Source organism: Psammomys obesus, unplaced genomic scaffold (assembly GCF_907164565.1).
Source record: "Psammomys obesus unplaced genomic scaffold, mPsaObe1.curated_primary_1811, whole genome shotgun sequence".
Lineage (NCBI taxonomy): Eukaryota > Metazoa > Chordata > Mammalia > Rodentia > Muridae > Psammomys > Psammomys obesus.
Genome location: NW_026596117.1, coordinates 10,160,731 through 10,178,710, shown reverse-complemented (window position 1 = coordinate 10,178,710; position 17,980 = coordinate 10,160,731). Strand labels below are relative to the sequence as shown.

Genomic DNA, 17,980 nt, shown 5'->3' with positions numbered 1-17,980 from the left:
ATATATATATATATATATATATATATATATATATATATATATATATAACTGAATTAGCAATTATCAGTGTTTGGGGGAGGAGGTGGAGGTCATTCTTAATTTACTTTCCCTTCCTGTGTGCCCTGTCTTTTCAAAAGAACTGTGAGCTTGTGAGAAACAAATCTACGTCAGACCTTCAACGTGTTAGTCTCTAGGGTGGCATCTTACATGTACAAGGAACACAGTAGGTATCTGTTTGTTGCTTCCTTGAATCCATGGTTGGGAGCCTGGCGGGCTGTTGAAATTATTGTCCTTCAAGGAGTTTGCTCGCTGCATAAACATTGCTATCTTCAATTTATCTCTGGGATACTGAGGTTGGAGGTGACCGAGTGGGCCGGATCGCTCTTCCTGCGGTGCTAAATGCATTATTGATCAGTAAGGGAATTGACCAGCATAAGTGGCAGTGGGCATGCTCTTCTTCTCTTTTCTTTGTGTCATTTTAGCAGGAGTGAGACAGTTTCCAAGCTCCCTCAGAGCTGCATGATAAATAGCCTCTGGGTAAATTAATATGCTCTTATAGATGAGACCAAAACAAGGGGCCGAGCTTGGCCATCCTGATTTTGCTTCCCTTTGCTCAGCCTCCTGGCAGGAGCTGCCTAGCTCTTGATTTGGCCTCAGCTCCTCCCTTGCTTGTCTGTAGCTGTGGGTGAGTCATGGCAACCTTGCTGGCCCTGCTCTTCCAACTGAGAAGGAAAGAGGTTGCCACCAGCTCATGTCCTCCAGCGCCTGGAAACACAAAGCCTAGCTGCTGATGGCAAGGGTCTCCTAGCTTCCCCTCTCCCTCTGTCAGATTTCCTGCTGAGGTAAGTAATGTGGAGTGGGGCTTTTCTGATTTCCCTTCAGCTTTCACTTCCTTTTGTATAGGTCTGGCTTAGAAATGTGGTGAATAAATGCTATAATTATAACCCTCTTTGACAGCTCTGTAATCTAATTGTAATTCGCTCTGAGCATCTTTTTAAGACAATACTGTGTATTGAAGAAGCAGCTGTTCCAGTCTCATCTGTTAAGCCTACAAGAACTATGGGAACTTCTGACCTATTCAAGACCTAACAACAGAGGGCTTTTCTCTGAGAGAGAGAGAGAGAGAGAGAGAGAGAGAGAGAATGTGAGTGTGAGAGGAATGTACACACCCATGTGTGTCTACTTTCTATACCCTAGCTTGGCAAAAGAGTACTTAGAATTGTCATTTAAATTGGTTTTTACATGAATAAGGAAAGGATTCTGAAGTGAGTGAGCGCTTCAGATGTGTCTTCTACAGTTAGCAAGACTGGGTTTTTTTTGTTTGTTTGTTGTTGTTTTTCTTTTTAACAGAGGTTCGGTCTCTCGTAACCAGGAGTGGGTCCTTGGCAGTGCTGGCTGGAGGCTCTTGGAGACTCACTGTCCATCCGGGACTGTGTTAGTTTCTTAGGGGTGCTCTAACTTAAGCACCACACACTGGGCAGCTTAAACAGCAGAAACCAGTTGCCTTTAAATTCTGGAGGCTAGAGGTTGGAAATCAGGGTGTCTGTAGCATTGATTCCTTCTGAGTTCTGAGGCTCTCACTTGAGCCTCCTCAGCAGGTGTTCCTTGGCTTGTAGGCAATGCTGCCACTTTATCTTCCTCTGTTTGTGTCTGAGTCCAAATTCCCCCTTTTTACAAGGGCATCGGTTATATTGGATTACAGCCTAACCCAATGACCACATCTTAACTTGATAGCTGTTATAATGGCCCTGTCTCCATATAAACTCACAGTCAGTGGATTTCAGTGTACAGAGTCCAATACATCTTTCTGCTGAGGTCAAAGGAGACACAAATGTGTATTTGAATATGCAGGAATTTTCTTCCTATAACAGCCCAAAATAGTCTGTGTCCTACAAAGCTTTTGGGAAAAAATAAAGCGGGCAAAATCTCACAAGAACATTTCATAATGGTGTTATTGTCCCTTTCATTTATTTTGGGCTATAATATAGAACAATAAATCTGCCATCATTGTTGGTATTTGGCCAAGTAGTGCAGCCTGGCCTACCTTTTAACCTTGATTGCCCTGAATACGGTGTCCTGAACATGAGAAAATATGAAAGGATAAATGATGGGTCACTTCAGAACCTTCTGAGTGGTAGGTGAACTGGAGGAAACCACCCGAGCGTGAAAAACAGGGGTTTTCCCACCATCTCTGCTCCCTGTTGCAAGAGGGAGTGTGAAGATGAATCCAGAAGTCCTCCTGACCTGGGTGGTGGCAGTGCACACCTTTAAACCCAACACTCAGAGAGGCAGGGGCAGTCAGAGCTCTGTGAGTTCCAGCCTGGTCTATACATGGAGTCCAGGACAGCCAGAGCTACACAGAGAAACCCTGTCTTGAAAAACAAAATGAAAAAAGCAAAACAACAACAAAGGAAGTCCTCCTGGATTCAGAAAATTCCTTTGTTTTTGAGGGCTCTGAGGACCAGATATGAAACACATATGGAAACAGCGTTTAAGATTAAGGGAAGAAGCAAGTGGCAGGAAAGGAGGCAGCTCAATATGGTGGACATAGAGAGTGAACTGGATTTTAGGAAACAGACTGTGGCCAAGGTTCTGCAGTCAATTAATGTGATAATGGGCATGTATACTCACCCTTCTGTTTACTGGGCAGTGTGGGTATTGAGCTCACATATGGTCAGCCCGCAGCCCTGCACCATCAGGATGCCCAGCAGGTAAGAGGTTACAATAGTCCAGTAGTATCAGTGCTCAAGTGTAAAACATTCTGAAAGGCATTGGGAAAGGGTGGGTCTAATCTGTGAAAACTTGATTGGCCACCACCATACTTGATGGTACTGTTTTGGGAAGGAGGTGTGAGGAACTGTTGAAAGAAACTCAAGAATGGACAGAAGGAGATTATTTGTGACTGAAAGAGGAAAAGGGGGAGGGGGAGTAAAGGCGCCCTGCGGCCGACCTCCAGCCATACAGGTTGGATGCTGGACTAGGAGGCCAGGGACACAGCTCCCACTTGTCCACACCCATGTCACTGACATTTTGATAAGTGTATCTCTACCGACAGATATGTCCCCATAAGTTCAGAAACGTCCTCACTCACGTGACAACTGAGAAGTCCTTTGCTTCCTGGGAGGTGAGCATAGCAGATGAGTTAGGAAGACACCAGTTTCGGGTGTTTGCTGCTGCAGGGCACTTGCTGGCTTTCCAAACCCTAGCTTGACCTCGAATCGGGCGGTGGGGTTTAGATGGCGCACACCAAGAGAGAAGCAGATGATGGGGTTTAGACGGCACACACACCAACGGACAGCTCATTTTCAAGTGGAGGAGTCAGAAAGCCTGTTGGGTCCTGTTGGAAGAAGTGATGAGCCCCAGGGCAGCCCTTGGGGCGGAGAGTAAATAATACAAGATGTTAATTTCAAAGACCATCTGGGATGGAGATCCGTTTCTCTGGACTGCTCACCCCAGCCCGCACCCCATCTTGACATTTGCTATTCTTTTTGAAATCCTGTTCTTTGAACAGGACCCCCAGGGAAGGGGACTGGGTTGATGGTAGAGCATGATTATTCATTTATTACACAGTCACAATCAAGGAGGAGTGTGCTGCTGTGCCATATACTATCTCAAAGTTCTGAAGGAAAGGAGGAGGGCCTTGTGGGCGTGGCTGAAGGAGGTAGGTTGCCTGTGCGAGGCGAGGGCAGGCTTCTGAAAGGATGTATGACAGTTTAGCTGCTCCACGAAGGACAGATAGAAAGCAAAAAGTAATCAAAGGGCTGAAAGGAAATTCCAGGCGAAGGATAGCCTTGTACAAAACAAAAAACAAGAAGAACATGCTTTGTGCCTTCGAAAATGTAGCTGGTAGTCCAGCCTGCCTGGGTTGAGGGCTTTTAATAAGAGTGGTAGGCCAGACCCCTGGAAGGCTGCAGATTAGAGCCAGTTTATGAAAGAGACTGAATGCTGTGCCCTGAGGGGAAGTTGAACTTGGTCCTGTAGGTAGGAGCAGAAGCTGAATGGCTTTTGACATGATCAGACCTTTTTATATATATATAATTTTTTATTTATTACAATTTATTCACTTTGTATCCCAGTTCTAGCCCACACCCTCATTCCCTCCCAAACCCACCCTCCCTGTCTCCCTCATCTCCTCCCACATCCCTTCCCCAGTCCACTGATAGGGGAGGTCTCCCCTTCCATCTGACTATCAGGTCTCATCAGGACTGTCTTTCATGGTCTTCCTCTGTGGCCTGGTAAGGCTGCTCCCCCCCTCAAGGGGAGGTGATGAAAGAGCCAGCTACTGAGTACATGTCAGAGACAGTCCCTGTTCCCCTTACTAGGGAACCCACTTGGACACTGAGCTGCCATGGGCTACATCTGTGTATGGGTTCTAGTTATCTCCATGAATGGTCCTTGGTTAGAGTATCAATCTCAGAAAAGACCCCTGGGCCCAGAGTTTTTGATTCTGTTGTTCTCCTTGTGGAGCTCCTGTTCCCTCCAGGTCTTTCTATCTCCCCCTTCTTGCATAAGATTCCCTGCACTCTGCCCAAAGTTTGGCTATGAGTCTCAGCATCTGCCTTAATACCCTGCTGGGTAGAGTCAGACCCTTTTAAATGCTGGCCAGTTCCTGCCTGCAGCCACGTGGGGTGTGGCTGGGAGGGTGCAGGCTGGGAGGGTGAGGGATGCAGAGTGGGTTATGCTGCAGGACTCCAGGGAAAGATGGCAGGGACAGCATGTCCTGCGCACATTCTTCTTTCCTTTTGGTTTTTTCCAGAGACAGGGTTTCTCTGGGTAGCCTTGGCTGTCCTGGACTCGCTCTGTAGACCAGGCTGGCCTCAGAGATCCGCCTACCTCTGCCTCCCCGAGGGCGCCAGCACACCTGGCCTGCACACGTGTATTTTCATGAAGGGAGAAAAGAATGTAGATTGGTATTTTCTTGTAAATTAATTTTAAAATCTCTAGAAGATTTTACATAAAGCTAAAAAAGAAATAGGTTATCTTAGGAAGGAGATACGTATCTTTTTTTTTTTTTAAGATTTATTTATCTATTATTTATACAGTATTGTGCCTGCATGTGTGCCTGCAGGCCAGAAGAGGGCAGCAGATGTAGATGGTTGATGAGCTACTACTATGTGGTTGCTGGGAGCCGAATCCAGGACCTTCGGAAGAAGAGCCAGTGCTCCTAACCTCTGAGCCATTTGTCCAGCCCAGGAAGGAGAAAAATTGGCATTCGGTGTGCTGCCTTTAATGAGCACCTGAACTGCATTATCTATCCAAAGTCTGCCCTCTGTCACTTTTTCCTTTTTTTTTTTTTTTTTTTTTTCACTATAATTTCATGAGTTTGTTCTGTTGAGCCATCTTCAGCCTGGATTTTGCTGGCTATTCCTCTGTGGTGGTTTATGTGTTCCTCTGCCCTCTGTATTTTTCTATAAATTGGTAATGATTGAGGTGCTATCAGATTTAAGTTTTTTGTTTTTTTTTTTTAAGACTGGTTCATTGGTGGTGTGTTCTTCCATTGGAGGACAGGTAATACTAGGTAGGTTGCCTCGTGTGTTTGCTTGTGTGTGTGTGTGTGTGTGTGTGTGTGTGTGTGTGTGTGTTTGTGATGTATGCATGCCCATGCGTGCATACACATAGATAGATAGATAGATAGATAGATAGATAGATAGATAGATAGATAGAACAGGTAGGTAGATAAGTAGGTAGGTAGGTAGAATAGATAGGTAGATAGATACACAGAGAGAGAGACAGATAGATAGACAGACAGATAGATGGCAGAAACCATTGTTAACGGTGCGTGGTTGCTGGTTCATTGAACCCAGCACTCTAACTGGCTTTGCAGAGGCACATTGTGGATGTCTATGATTGTAGAATTAAATTAGACCAAGCCATCACATTAAATGGGCCTTTGAGGGGGTTCTTGGGGTTTGGCCATGAGCTTCGTGCTTTATTTAGATCTTTTCACTCCTGGTATCCCTAGTATGCATAATGGCTCATGAGAATGAGGAGGATGAGCAGAGATAGAAGAAGGTGTTGGCTTGGCTCCTTAGTGCCTTCAGCCCTTAGTGACCTCAGAAGGCTGGTGTGCTATGATGATTTTGAGTCAGCAAAATACTAAGACTCTTCTCTATGTTCTGTGTTAAAAGTTTTAACCCTTTCCATTAAACGTCGTTGAAAATGTGAGGGATTGCATTAGTGAGACTTTCATTCTGTGACAGGAACAATTTACCTGAGGGAAACAATTTAAAAGACAGAAAGATTCATTTTGGCTTGCAGTTCCAGGGGTTTCAACCCAGTGCTGGCTGGATCTGTTGTCCCGACACTGAGAAGAAGTGGAGCGTGGTGCCAGAGAGACTGGGACGGAGCAGATTTGCTCACGTAGCATCCAGGAAGTTGAGGAATGATGGGAAGGGGCTTGGCCCTCAGGGTCCTTCAGAAATCACACCTCTATCGACCTACCAACCAGGCCCCACCTTTACGACCTCCCAATAATTCGATCAGCCTTTGAGTCCCTTGGTGGATTAATCAGTTGATGACATCAGAGCCCTCACAATCTAATCGCTTTCCCAAGGCCCCGTTAGCTAGAGATGGGTATATATCACAGTGCTAGAGCACTTGCCTGCTTGCATCCACAAGGCCCTGGGGCCAACCAATAGCACCAAAAAAGAACCTGCCGCTTACTTCCTCTTCAGACCAGATGATTGTTGTAGTACCTTCCCCGACAATTATATAAATTACTCATTCTCTTTTTCTATCTGTTGAATTCCTTCTGCACATGAGCTTAGGGGATAACCCTAGCCAGACTTGGTACTTAAGATCCAGAACACAAGAATGATGAAGAGAATCTTGGCTTGACAGACAGATGCTCTTGGACTGGTTAAGTGATGAGATCATGGGCTAGAGCAATGTGTCTTCAGTAACAAAAGAAACTTCTTGGCCTTTATGAAGCTAATAGCTTCTGGCCTCCTTTCCCTCTCCCCTTTGTGGTTACCTTATTGAAAGCACATTTGCAGCAGAGATTAGCCAACTTTTGTAAAGGACCACAGGACTGCTATCTCAGGCCTTGAGAGATAAATGGACTCAGCAGAGATTGTTGTGCAGTTTGTAGTACTTAAACAGAGATAGTTAGTGCTTAAACAAGTGGGAGTACCCGTGTTCTAATAAAACTTTATGCACAAAAACAAAGGTAGTCTAGACTCTTAAAGATAATTATGTGGGCCCAGGCTGACTTGCTCTGATGGTCCTGTTCGCTCTCTTCCACCATTACATCTGTGCTATTTCCCCTTGTGATTGAGATTTACACATCCCCCCTAGGTCCCCCTTGTTACTTATCTTTGTGGGGTCTGTGCATTGTAGTATGTCTATCCTGTACTATATGACCAAAATCCACTTATAAGTGAGTACATACCATGTGTGTCTTTCTGGGTCTGTGGAGTCTGAAGTACCAACCAAGGACAATGCATGGTCTGGACCTAGGTCCTCTGCTTATAAATACCTGTTGGGTATCTTAGGCTTCATGTGGGCCCAAAAGTCGGGAGAGTTGGGGATATATCTGAAATGGACTATGTTACCCGCTTTTTGATTGCTTCTCCTTGATGGGATTGCCCTCCCAGACCATAGGGGAGGAAGCTGAACTCAGTCTTCATGTGAATACATGAGCTGGGGTGTCTGGATAGAGGGGCTGCCCTATTCTGAAGAAACAGGGGGAGATGCAGGAGAGAGGGTGGGATTGGGAGGAGAGGAGGGACCTATGACCAAGATGTAAATTTAATTAATTAGTTTTTAAAAAGATAATTATGCGGGTTGGACAGTGGTGGTGCACACCTTTAATCCCAGAACTCTATAGGCAGAGGAAAGTAGATTTCTGAGTTTGAGGCTCTAGCCTGGTCTACAGAGCAAGTTCCAGGATAGCCAAAGCTAAATAGATAAACCTTGTCTAGAAACACACACCCTACACACACACAGAAATTAAGAAAGAGAGAGAGAGAGAAAGAAAGAAAGAAAGAAAGAAAGAAAGAAAGAAAGAAGAAAGAAAGAGAGAGAAAGAGAGAAAGGAAGAAAGAAAGAGAAGAAGAAAGAAAAAGGAAAGAAAGAGAAAAAAGAAACAGAAGAAAGAGAAAGCAGAAAGAAAGGAGAGAAAGAAAAAAGGGAAAGAAAGGAAGGAAGAAAGAGAAAGGAAAGAAGAAAGGAAGAAAAGAAAGAAAGGAATTTTGAAGTGAGTGGTCTTTATTGTCAGTTATAAGTATGTCATATCTCACACATACACACTGTCTTACAGAGTGTAGCTGGTTTCTGTTTTCCAGACAGAATCTACCAATGATCTTCCTGGTCAACTCTTTTTAACTGTACCCACTCCTTCCTCTTCCTGTCCCTTAGGAACAACTGAATCTCCATCTGTAATTCAGTGAAGGTCCAGCATTGAAGCTAGTTTTCTTTCTTAATCAAAGTACCTAAGGAGACACACACACACACACACACACACACACACACACACACACACACGCACGCACACACACACACCACAAGCTCAGAGCTTCAGGTATTGTGCACCTGTCCCATCCCCACCCTTGAGCCTGGTACCTCACCTGTTCACACTGAAATTCTGTCTCATTGTAATCCAGGCATTTCAGTGACCATATCCTCAAATATTACTAAGCTCTGTGTTGAAATCTAAACAGATTGCTGGAACGTGTTCTGCTGGTCACCTGCTCTGTGTCCCATGCCAGCACATGTTCAGGTGGTTAAGTATATGAGACCACCATTTACCAGAGAGAATTTGGTCTTCTGACAGAAACAAGACGTCAAGACAGTAAATAATTAAATAATAGATGATTTAAGTAACATAGCTTAACAAATGAGCTAGTATGGCTTAGTACAAAGTACATTAAATATAAATAAATATTAAAATATGCAGTTCTCATGTGGGATATTTATGTGTCTGCCAAACTCTCATATATACCCAAGGATGGAGAAGGGTAGAGAGCCCACCCTGGAGCTGTAGAATTATCCAGAGGTCAGTGGGAGACATTTGTGACTTAAGCTGTCATAGAAGAGTCATAGACTAACCCCCCCCCCCAAGTTCAGGGCTTCCGTTTCAGCCCTGCTACTTACTATGAGATAGGAAGTCAGTATTTAACCTCTTCATGCTGAAGTTTCCTTTTCTGCCAAATGGCAAAGTACACGTCATGGAGATGTCCTGAGAGTAAAACAGGAAGAGACATGAGAGGTGATTTTGAAGTCACAGCTAAAGTTCTCTAAGGAGGTGGGAGACGGCTGTGGTAGCAGCGGTGATGAGGAAGCTGTGCTCAGAGGCATGAGCAAAGCGAAGCATCTGGATAGCCAAGGAGGCTTGCTTCAGCCTCATTCACTGTGTCTGCTTCAGAAGTCATGCACTGCAACTTGAACCCGAAGGTTCAAAGCAGAATCTGTTGGAGGTGACTAGGTCAGGGAAGGCTCCATACTCAAGAACAGAAAGCCTGCTGCTACAAAGGGCCTGGAGACCTTTTGTCCTCTGTCTACTTGTGAATTTGTTTCTTTTATGACTTTCTGCCTTAGAAAGACTCAAAAAGAAGTTGCCCGTTGTGAAGAAGGGGACAGTGGTGGTTTGAATAGGCATGGCCCCCACAGACTCCTGTTTCAATGCTTGGCCTTTAGGGACTGGCACTGTTAGGAGGTGTGGCCTTGTTGGAGTAGGTGTGGCCTTGTTGGAGGAAGTGTGTCCCTGTGGTTTTTGAAGTCTTCAGTGCTCAATCTCTGCCCAGTGAGGGACACAGGGTCTCTCCCTGCCACCAGCTGATCTGGATGTGGAACTCTCAGCTCCTTCTCCAGGACTACGTCTGGCTGAGTGTGTCTAGCCATGACGATAATGGACTAAACCTCTGAAATTGTAAGCCAGCCCCAATTGAATGTTTTCCTTTAAAAGAATTGCCTTGGTCATGGTGTCTCTTCACAGCAATAAAACCTGAACTAAGACAGGGACCCACAAAGACACTAATTTTTCTGGCACCTCAATCCTGAGCAGAGACCTACTCAGTAAACGCAGTTACATGTTAGGATGTGCGATGCAGCCTCTGAGCCTGCAGAAACTTTATTTACGTTGTTCAGACATTACTGTCCATTGGTGTTTGTTGTAGTAGCCTGAATGAACTAGGAACCATGTGAATGAATGAGATTGCCTCATTCTCAATCCCGTGTCGCATGTGGCTTGCCAGCTGAGAAAACCTCAAACATAACGGAAACCTACAATACAGCCACACTGCACGCACAGCCGGGTGTACATTTACTGACACAATGCCGCCTCCTGACAATAAGAACTGCAGAGAACCTTGTGAATTTAGGGAAGGTGACCCGTGTGATCGGAACACTTTTGGGCAGGGCCAGGCTCAGCTATGGTCTGTAGCTATCAAATGTCCTTTCAACTTGAGCTGGTGATGAATCACTTGGGAAAAATCTCACATCAGTCGAGGAGCATCTTTTATGTATGTATGAATACACAGAGACGGCTACCCAGAGGGGATTGGTTGAACTGTATTCCAGCTCCTTATTTAACTTGGCAGCATGGGTATTTTCCTGAGTGCTGCAGGGCCAGGAGAGCGGATATCGCCCAGTAAGGCACAACCAACATGCAGATAACATATAGTATGACCAATAGTACTCATGATACTCAACAAATACTCATGAATCAAATTAGTTGTTTGTAAAGCGTATGTAAATACTAAAAGTTCTGTTTCGTGGACTGAGTGAGTGAAAAAGTGGTCCATGTTGAAAATATTCATGCTGCCAAGTTAAATAAAAAGTTATGGCAGGTTAGAAACGTGGAGAAAAATGAAAACCAAGCCCACTGTCTAAGAGTAGGGATGCATAACCCTCCTCCTCACTCCCTTGCTTACTCCTGAAACTGCTCCTCACCTTTCCTTATGCAACCCCTAATATGTCACCCATCACTAAAGATGGGCTTTTATTTCCTAGAATTATATATGAAATCTGTATGAGTGTGTAATAATCAGCTCCTCTGTCTCATATACATTCTCTTTCACTCGTGATATCTACATCCTTCTGAGCTCATTTACTGTTGGCCTTATGTGTGCATGTTTAGGGCTGACCATGTGGAACTGGATATCCTCTCAGGGGGCTTGTCCCTAGAGGAGCCATTAGCTTTTCATCCAGGGGTGGGGCCTAGTCAGTGTTAGCTGGTGTTGAATATGCAGGTCTCGTCTGAGCAATCACACTGTTGACATTTCCTGCTTGGAGAGTCCCTGTAATGTCCAGAAGACACTCACAGCAGGCATCCTCATTCTTTGGCCCTTGTACCTTTTCACCCCTTCTCCTGTGGTGTTCCCTGAGTCTTGGGTGTCGGGGGCATGTTGTAGAAGTCCTAATTGGTCACTCATTCTCTTCATTTTGACCAGTCATGGAGCTCAGTAGTAGCCTGACTACAAAAAAAAAGAGAAGTTTCTTTGGTGAAGGTTGAGAGCTGTACTTACCAAAATCTACGATTTTATAGCATACAACTTGGGTTTTTTTTTTTTCTTTCATTATGTATCATGCAACAGTCACCACTGTTTAATTTTAGAATTTCCAAACAGATACCTACCCTTCCTCCCTTGGCTTCTGGCAATCATGTTTTCTATTCCTTTAGTTTTGCCTTTTTTAAGAACATCACATAAATCAAATTATAGCAACGTGGCCCTTTATGACTATCTTCTTTCACATTTAAAAATTTTATTTATTTACTTTACATCCTAATTGTAGCCCCTCTCCTCTCTTTCCAGTCCCCGTATACACACCCCTCCCCCCATTCTCCCCTCTCTTCCTCAGAGAAGGGGGAGATCCCCCACGGGAACCAACCCACCCTGGTACATTAAATCACATGTATTATTATTATTTTGGCAGGCTGGAAATAAACCCAAGTGCTTATGCGGAGTAGGCACAGTCTCTACTGCTGAACTATATCCTCAATGCCAGCATGTGTGTGACCTTTGTGGTTCATCCATGTTGTTTAATTAACAAGTGTTTCAAGCCTATTTTTGACTGAACAGTAGTCCATGCTATGGCTCTATGCCACATTTCTTTTATTCCATTATCAGTTGATAGACATTTAGATTGATGTTATCAATAATGCTGCCATGAACATGAGTACAAACTACATTGTGGATCCACCAATTCGTAAACCATAGTACAATTAAAAATTATGTTGCGAAAGAGGGGAAAATATGTCTGGGTGTGGTGGCACATAATTTCAAAGCTTAGAAGACACAGACAGGTGGATCTTTAATAGTTCAATAAGAGTTCAAGGTCAGCTTGGTCTGAATAGACAGTTTCAGGCCAACCAGGGCTGCTTAAGTGAGACCATGGCTCAAAAGGTGGGGGGAGGAAGGTGTGTGGGAGATAGTGAGGCTTAGAGAAGAATGATGAAGGTGTGAATAGGAGTCAATAGTGTGTAGGAAAGGCAGGAACAAGAGCCGACTGCATCTAAAGCCATTCTTTGGCCCCTGTACCTTTTCACTCCTTGAAAGGTATGAATAAGGTAAAGCCATACTCACACCAGGAATTGGAAAATGGTGGCGATAATGATCTGTTCGCTCTTGTGTAACGTGATTATTCATGGTGTGAGTTCAAGCGGAAGGGTTTCAGTAGACAGCTAGAACGTAGATGGAAGATTAATACTGAAAATACACCCTTAGCAGTCAGAATCTGGTCCTGCTGAAGCCAAGGGAACTCCCTGATTTTCTCCAAGGCATGATGTGTTCTCTTTGCTTTGCCTTCCACTCGGATTCCTAGAACAGAGTAACGCTGTGCTCCAGGGCAGGATTTCAGGAGGGCATTAGTGTCCACGTGTTATGATCTGATGGACTGCAAGCTGTGGATTTAAATGAAACGAAATGTCTCACCCTGTTTTCTTATAGATAAAAACAGATTTTCCTACAAGAGATAAAGTGAGGGCAGGGAACACATGAAAGCACTTGTTCCCTCATATCTGACCGAGTGTCATAAAGCGATAAATCATGGGGCTTCTACTAAGTCAACACTGAGAAAGATAAGACATTTAATTTGGATTTGCCCAAGTTTTCATGAACCACTTACGGATTCTGTTTAGAAACCGTAAAGTGCTGTCGATCTTTGAAACTTTCAGTTTGTGAGATGTCTATGGAAGGATTATTCTCAGGGCTACTCATTTCCTAGGAAGAACGAGAGTGTGATCAGCATACTCTGTGATGCTACGGTCTCATTGGGTTCCACCGCTCATCTCCATCACAAAGGCTGAGCTGGCTGAGCAACGAAATTGATCCCTCTGAAGGAAGGCAGCAGACAAAATGCCTGTCTAGATCACACAAGTATTCAGTCTCCTTGGACACTGACTGCAAAGTACTAATTGAAGGTCATGTGTCATCTGTTCAGATTCCAGCCATGCCCACAAATCCTAATTATTGACAGCACATCCAACCTTTAAAGCAAAGGTCTAAACAACCATAAAAGGACAAAAAAAATATATATAACTGGACATAATTTAAAACTTTTGTGCTATAAAATGTGGCACAAGAAAAGTTAGAAGGTAAACAGAAGAGGAACTGACATCATATGACAGGTGTTTCTGTCTTAAATATATAGAAAGTATGTAACAGTGAGACCACATCCCTCAGAGACAAAGAGACACAATGTGGTGTTGGTGGGGGATTGGGGGAAATCACAAAGTTTGGAACATGGATTGCTGTGACTTCTTTTGGAAGGGTTATGGTGGAAGAAAGCTGCTTGCGTTATGGTAACCAGGAAGCAGAGAGACAGGAAGTCCCAAGGGCACTTTAAAAGCTCGCCCTCAGTGACCTGTCTCTCACCGGGTCCACCTCCTAACAGCCCATTCAGTATGATTTTGTCAATAGAATAACCTACTGTGGTCAGTGCCCTCATGACCCAACCACTTCTCAACAGTGCCACCGGCTGGGACCAAGCCTTTAGCAGATGAGTCTTCATTGGGAATTGGGAGGGGCTCTGTTCTGAAGCACCACAGTGGTACCTGCAATGAGCTCTGCCCTGATGGAGCATTCCTTTTGCTAATATAGATAGATATTAAACAGAGTCCCTGAAATACATATAGGAGTAGTAGGAACTGTGAAAGAGAAAGTACAGAGTAATAGAAAGTACTAACTAGCTGGGGGGTGGTGCATGCCTTGGATTAATCCCAGTGCTTGGGAGACAGAGGTAGTCAGATTTCTGAGTTCAAGACCAGCCTGGTCTGCAAAGCAAGTTTCAGGATAGCCAGAAGTGTTACGTAAAGAAACCCTGTCTTTGGTTTTGTGCAGGGTGATAACAAAGAAATCACGAAATTTGCAGGCAAATGGTGGGAACTAGAAAAAGATCATGCTGAGTGAGGTGACCCAGAAGCAGAAAGACACACATGGTATATACTCACTTATGAGTGGATATTAGCCATATAATACAGGATAAGCATACTAAAATCTGTACATCTAAAGAAGCTAAGCAAAAAGGAGGACCCTGGGTAAGATGCTCAATCCTCATTCAGAAAGGCAAACAGGATAGACATCAGAAGAGGAAGAAAATGGAACAGGACAGGAGCCTACCATAGAGGGCCTCTGAAAAACTCTGCCCAGCATGGTATTAAAGCAGATGCTGAGACTCATAGCTAAACTTTGTGCAGGGAATCTTAGGAAAGAAGGGGGAGATAGAAAGACCTGGAGGGGACTAGAGCTCCACAAGGGAGAGAAACAGAACCAAAAAATCTTGGCCCAGGAGTCTTTTCTGAGACTCCAACCAAGGACCATGCATGGAGATAACCTACAACCCCTGCACAGAAACTAAGTCTCCAAGTGGGTTCTCTAGTAAGGGGATCAGGCCCTGTCTCTGACATGAACTCAGTGGCCTGCTCTTTGAGCACCTACTCCTGGTAAGGGGAACCAGCCTTACCAGGCCACAGAGGAAGACAATGCAGCCAGTCCTGATGAGACCTGATAAGACTAGGGTCAGATGGAAGGGAAAGAGGACCTCCCCTGTCAGTGGACTGGGAAGAGGCATGGGAGAAGAGGGAGGGAGATCGGGATTTGGAGGGGATGAGGGACGGGCTTCAGCTGGGTTACAAAGTGAATAAGTTGTAATAAATAAAACATTTTAAAAAAGAAACCCTGTCGAGCTCCCCCCGCCCAAAAAAGCACTAACTATATAGCAACTGTTTAAGTATCATGGAGGAAGCGATATTTCACCTAACACATGAGTGGTAGGCAGCCAGGCAGGAGTCAGAGGAGAGATCTGCAATGAGGAAGCAAAGGCCCAAAGAAAGGCATGCTTGAAAAACTGAAAGGAAACCATTGTGGCTCATTGCCATGAGGCTGTAGGGCTGCCAAGGGCAGGGCGGCTGAGCTGACAATCAAGCTTATGGGCCTTACTAGAACTACCTCGGTGAAAGTCCCCTTGAGTTTTAGAACTGGGGAGAAAAGAGCAGAGCTGAGTAATTACAAAGGGAATTCCAGAGTGAAAAATGAGACAAGGGTGCTGACAGATGGACGAAGATGATTAAGAAATTATTTTAAGGTAGGAGCCCAGGGCTTAGGTTTCACGCTACAATTCGGTCTTTGATTCATTCATACTACATTTTGTACTACAAGATGAGGACAGATGAGCCTTTCTTGTTGGTGTTGGAAGGGAAGTCTCTTTTCTTGACCTTTTTGCAGTTCATAGCTGAGGAACCTGTAACAACAAATAGATTTGCCTATGAATTCGACATAAGGTTTACATGGGATGAGGAGATGAAGACCTAAAGGCACAGGACATGTGTATTTCTGTGTGACTCACTGATGAGCAGGACAGGCATGTGCACACATGACTGGAGAGAGTAGGAGCTCAGGGTTGTAAACAGGAGAAGTTGGCGCTTCTCCTGTCCCTGGACCTTCAGTGCTAAGCATGTTCATCTCCTCTGGCCAAAGGTGCTGTACCTCTCAAGGAGAGTCTTGCTTCAGGGGAGAAGATCAGGGGGCAGGTGATCAGGGCTGTTCATCTTCTGCTGTTTTCTTAGATGCCAGTTTTGAGGATCACACATCCCAAATTTTACAATACCCTAAGTTGACTCCTCCTGGGGAAGAAGAATTCTGGTGTCTAGGCTGAGGTGTATCTTTGTACACAGTCACATTTCTAACCTGGTGCTCTGGCACAGTGGTTTTCAACCTTCCTAACGCCGTGACCCTTTAGTACAGCCTCTCATGTTGTGACACCCAACCATGAAATTATTTTTGTTCCTATGTCGTAACTGTCATTTTGCTATTGTTATCATAATATGAACACCTGACATGCAGCAGATCTGATATGTGACCCCTGTGAAAGCGTCGTTTGACTCCCCAAGGGGCTGCGACCCACAGGTTGAGAACCACTTCATTCGAGCAGCTAAAGGGAGGAATTGCCTTTGGACTTGCAGCCCGGCTCGTTTTGACTTTCCGTCCTTCTCTGAAGCAGAGGAGGGGTGCCACAGTGAAGAGATGGGGTCCCTCAACAACACAGAGCTGGGTGGGGTTGGAGCAGGGTGGAGGAAAATCAGGAAGACATCCACAGTCTTCTCAGAGAACTTCGCAGAGAGACCTTATAGTCACCACTGGTTTTGAAAAGTTTCATATTTTCTATGCTTGCAACCTTTCGAGAAATTCTTTATAAGAAAAGTTGCCTTGTATGAACTTAAAAAAAAAAAAAAAACAACACAGAAACATCTTCAGCCTACTAGATCGTATGACTTACATAGGGCATCTGATCAGGCCACAGAAAGTACCCTGACTGAGACCTGGAATGCAGTGGCTGCTAAGGCAGAGTGGCATCTGACATAGGTGGAGGCTCGGGGGGCAGGCACATCAAGACAGATAACTGGAAGAAATAAACTCATCAGAGCCTTCATCTCAGTTTCAGACTCCTCTTTGTCCTAGGAGGGCAATCAGAGTCCTCTTTGTCCTAGGAGGGCAATCAGAGTTTTAAACAAGGTTCAGGGAGTGGTACTCTACACGAACTCTACACGACTACATGCCCAGTCCTCAAAGTTCAAGGTAATGAAAGGTTGTTGGGTGTGTCTTCTGCAACTTCAGGCTGTTTCTCTACATCTCTGAAGCTTATTCCAGAGCCTCGGTATTTCGTCAGTGCATCTGTGGTTAAGTCCATCTGCGTGGTTACTATGGCTGTTATGGTGATCTGAATAGGTCTGGCCCCCATAGACTCATGGGTTTGGCGCATAGAGAGTGGCACTCTTAGGAGGTCTGGCCTTGTTAGAGGAAGTGTGTTACTGTGGGGTCAGGATTTGAGGTCTCCTATGCTCAAGCTACGCCCAGTGTGGCACATAGTCTCCTTCTGCTGCCAAAAGGTCTAGATGTAGAACTCTCAAGATTCTTCTCCAGCACCATGTCTGCCTGTGTGCCACCTGCTTCCCACTATGTTGATAATGACTAAACCTTTGAGCTATAAGCCAGGCCCCAATGAATGTTTTTCTTTATAAGCGTTGCCACGGTCACAGTGTCTCTTCACAGCGACAAAGCCCTCACTAAGACAGCTGTAGACAGGGATGTCTCCTTTCAGCAGATGGCCAGCATCCTGGCAGCTGTAGGGTGATGCGGTGAAGGAACCATCTTCAGCACTGAAACCCATAAAGGAGCTCCTTCTCAGAGGTGCAGTCTAAGTCAGAGCCCTCATTCCAGTGGTGGCTATGTCCTCCCATGTGTCTGGTTGATTTATCCAGAGGGCAGCAAAGTCTAGTCCATGGTGCTCATTATAATACACTGTGGCCCTTCTCTCCAGTATAGCTGCTACTGACAGGGCTTTTGTGCCTTGGGATTTGTCGTGTTGGGAATGTCAAGATCACCCATACGTGGACCTTGCCTCCAGGAGTGCATGGAATAGTGATGGAGGTTGACAAATAACCAATGATTATGTGTAGTGAATGCTGTTAGGATAGAGCTGTTAGGGTGTTGTGGGAACACCCAGCTGGAGCAGTGGGTCATCCTTTGGAGGTGTGCTGGGAGAC

At 44.9% G+C, this 17,980-nt stretch overlaps 1 protein-coding gene across 2 annotated transcripts in view; it reads left to right on the top strand.

The window, feature by feature from the left end:
- Cracd (capping protein inhibiting regulator of actin dynamics) overlaps positions 1–17,980 on the top strand; it is a 207,856-nt gene that overhangs the window by 121,815 nt on the left and 68,061 nt on the right. The window contains exon 1 of one of the 2 annotated variants that reach the window (XM_055629199.1): positions 696–842. The exons of the other annotated variant lie outside the window; for it this stretch is intronic. The gene's annotated coding sequence lies outside the window, so the exon portion shown is untranslated. Of the gene's footprint in view, positions 1–695; positions 843–17,980 lie in introns of those variants that run through there. 2 annotated transcript variants of the gene reach the window in all.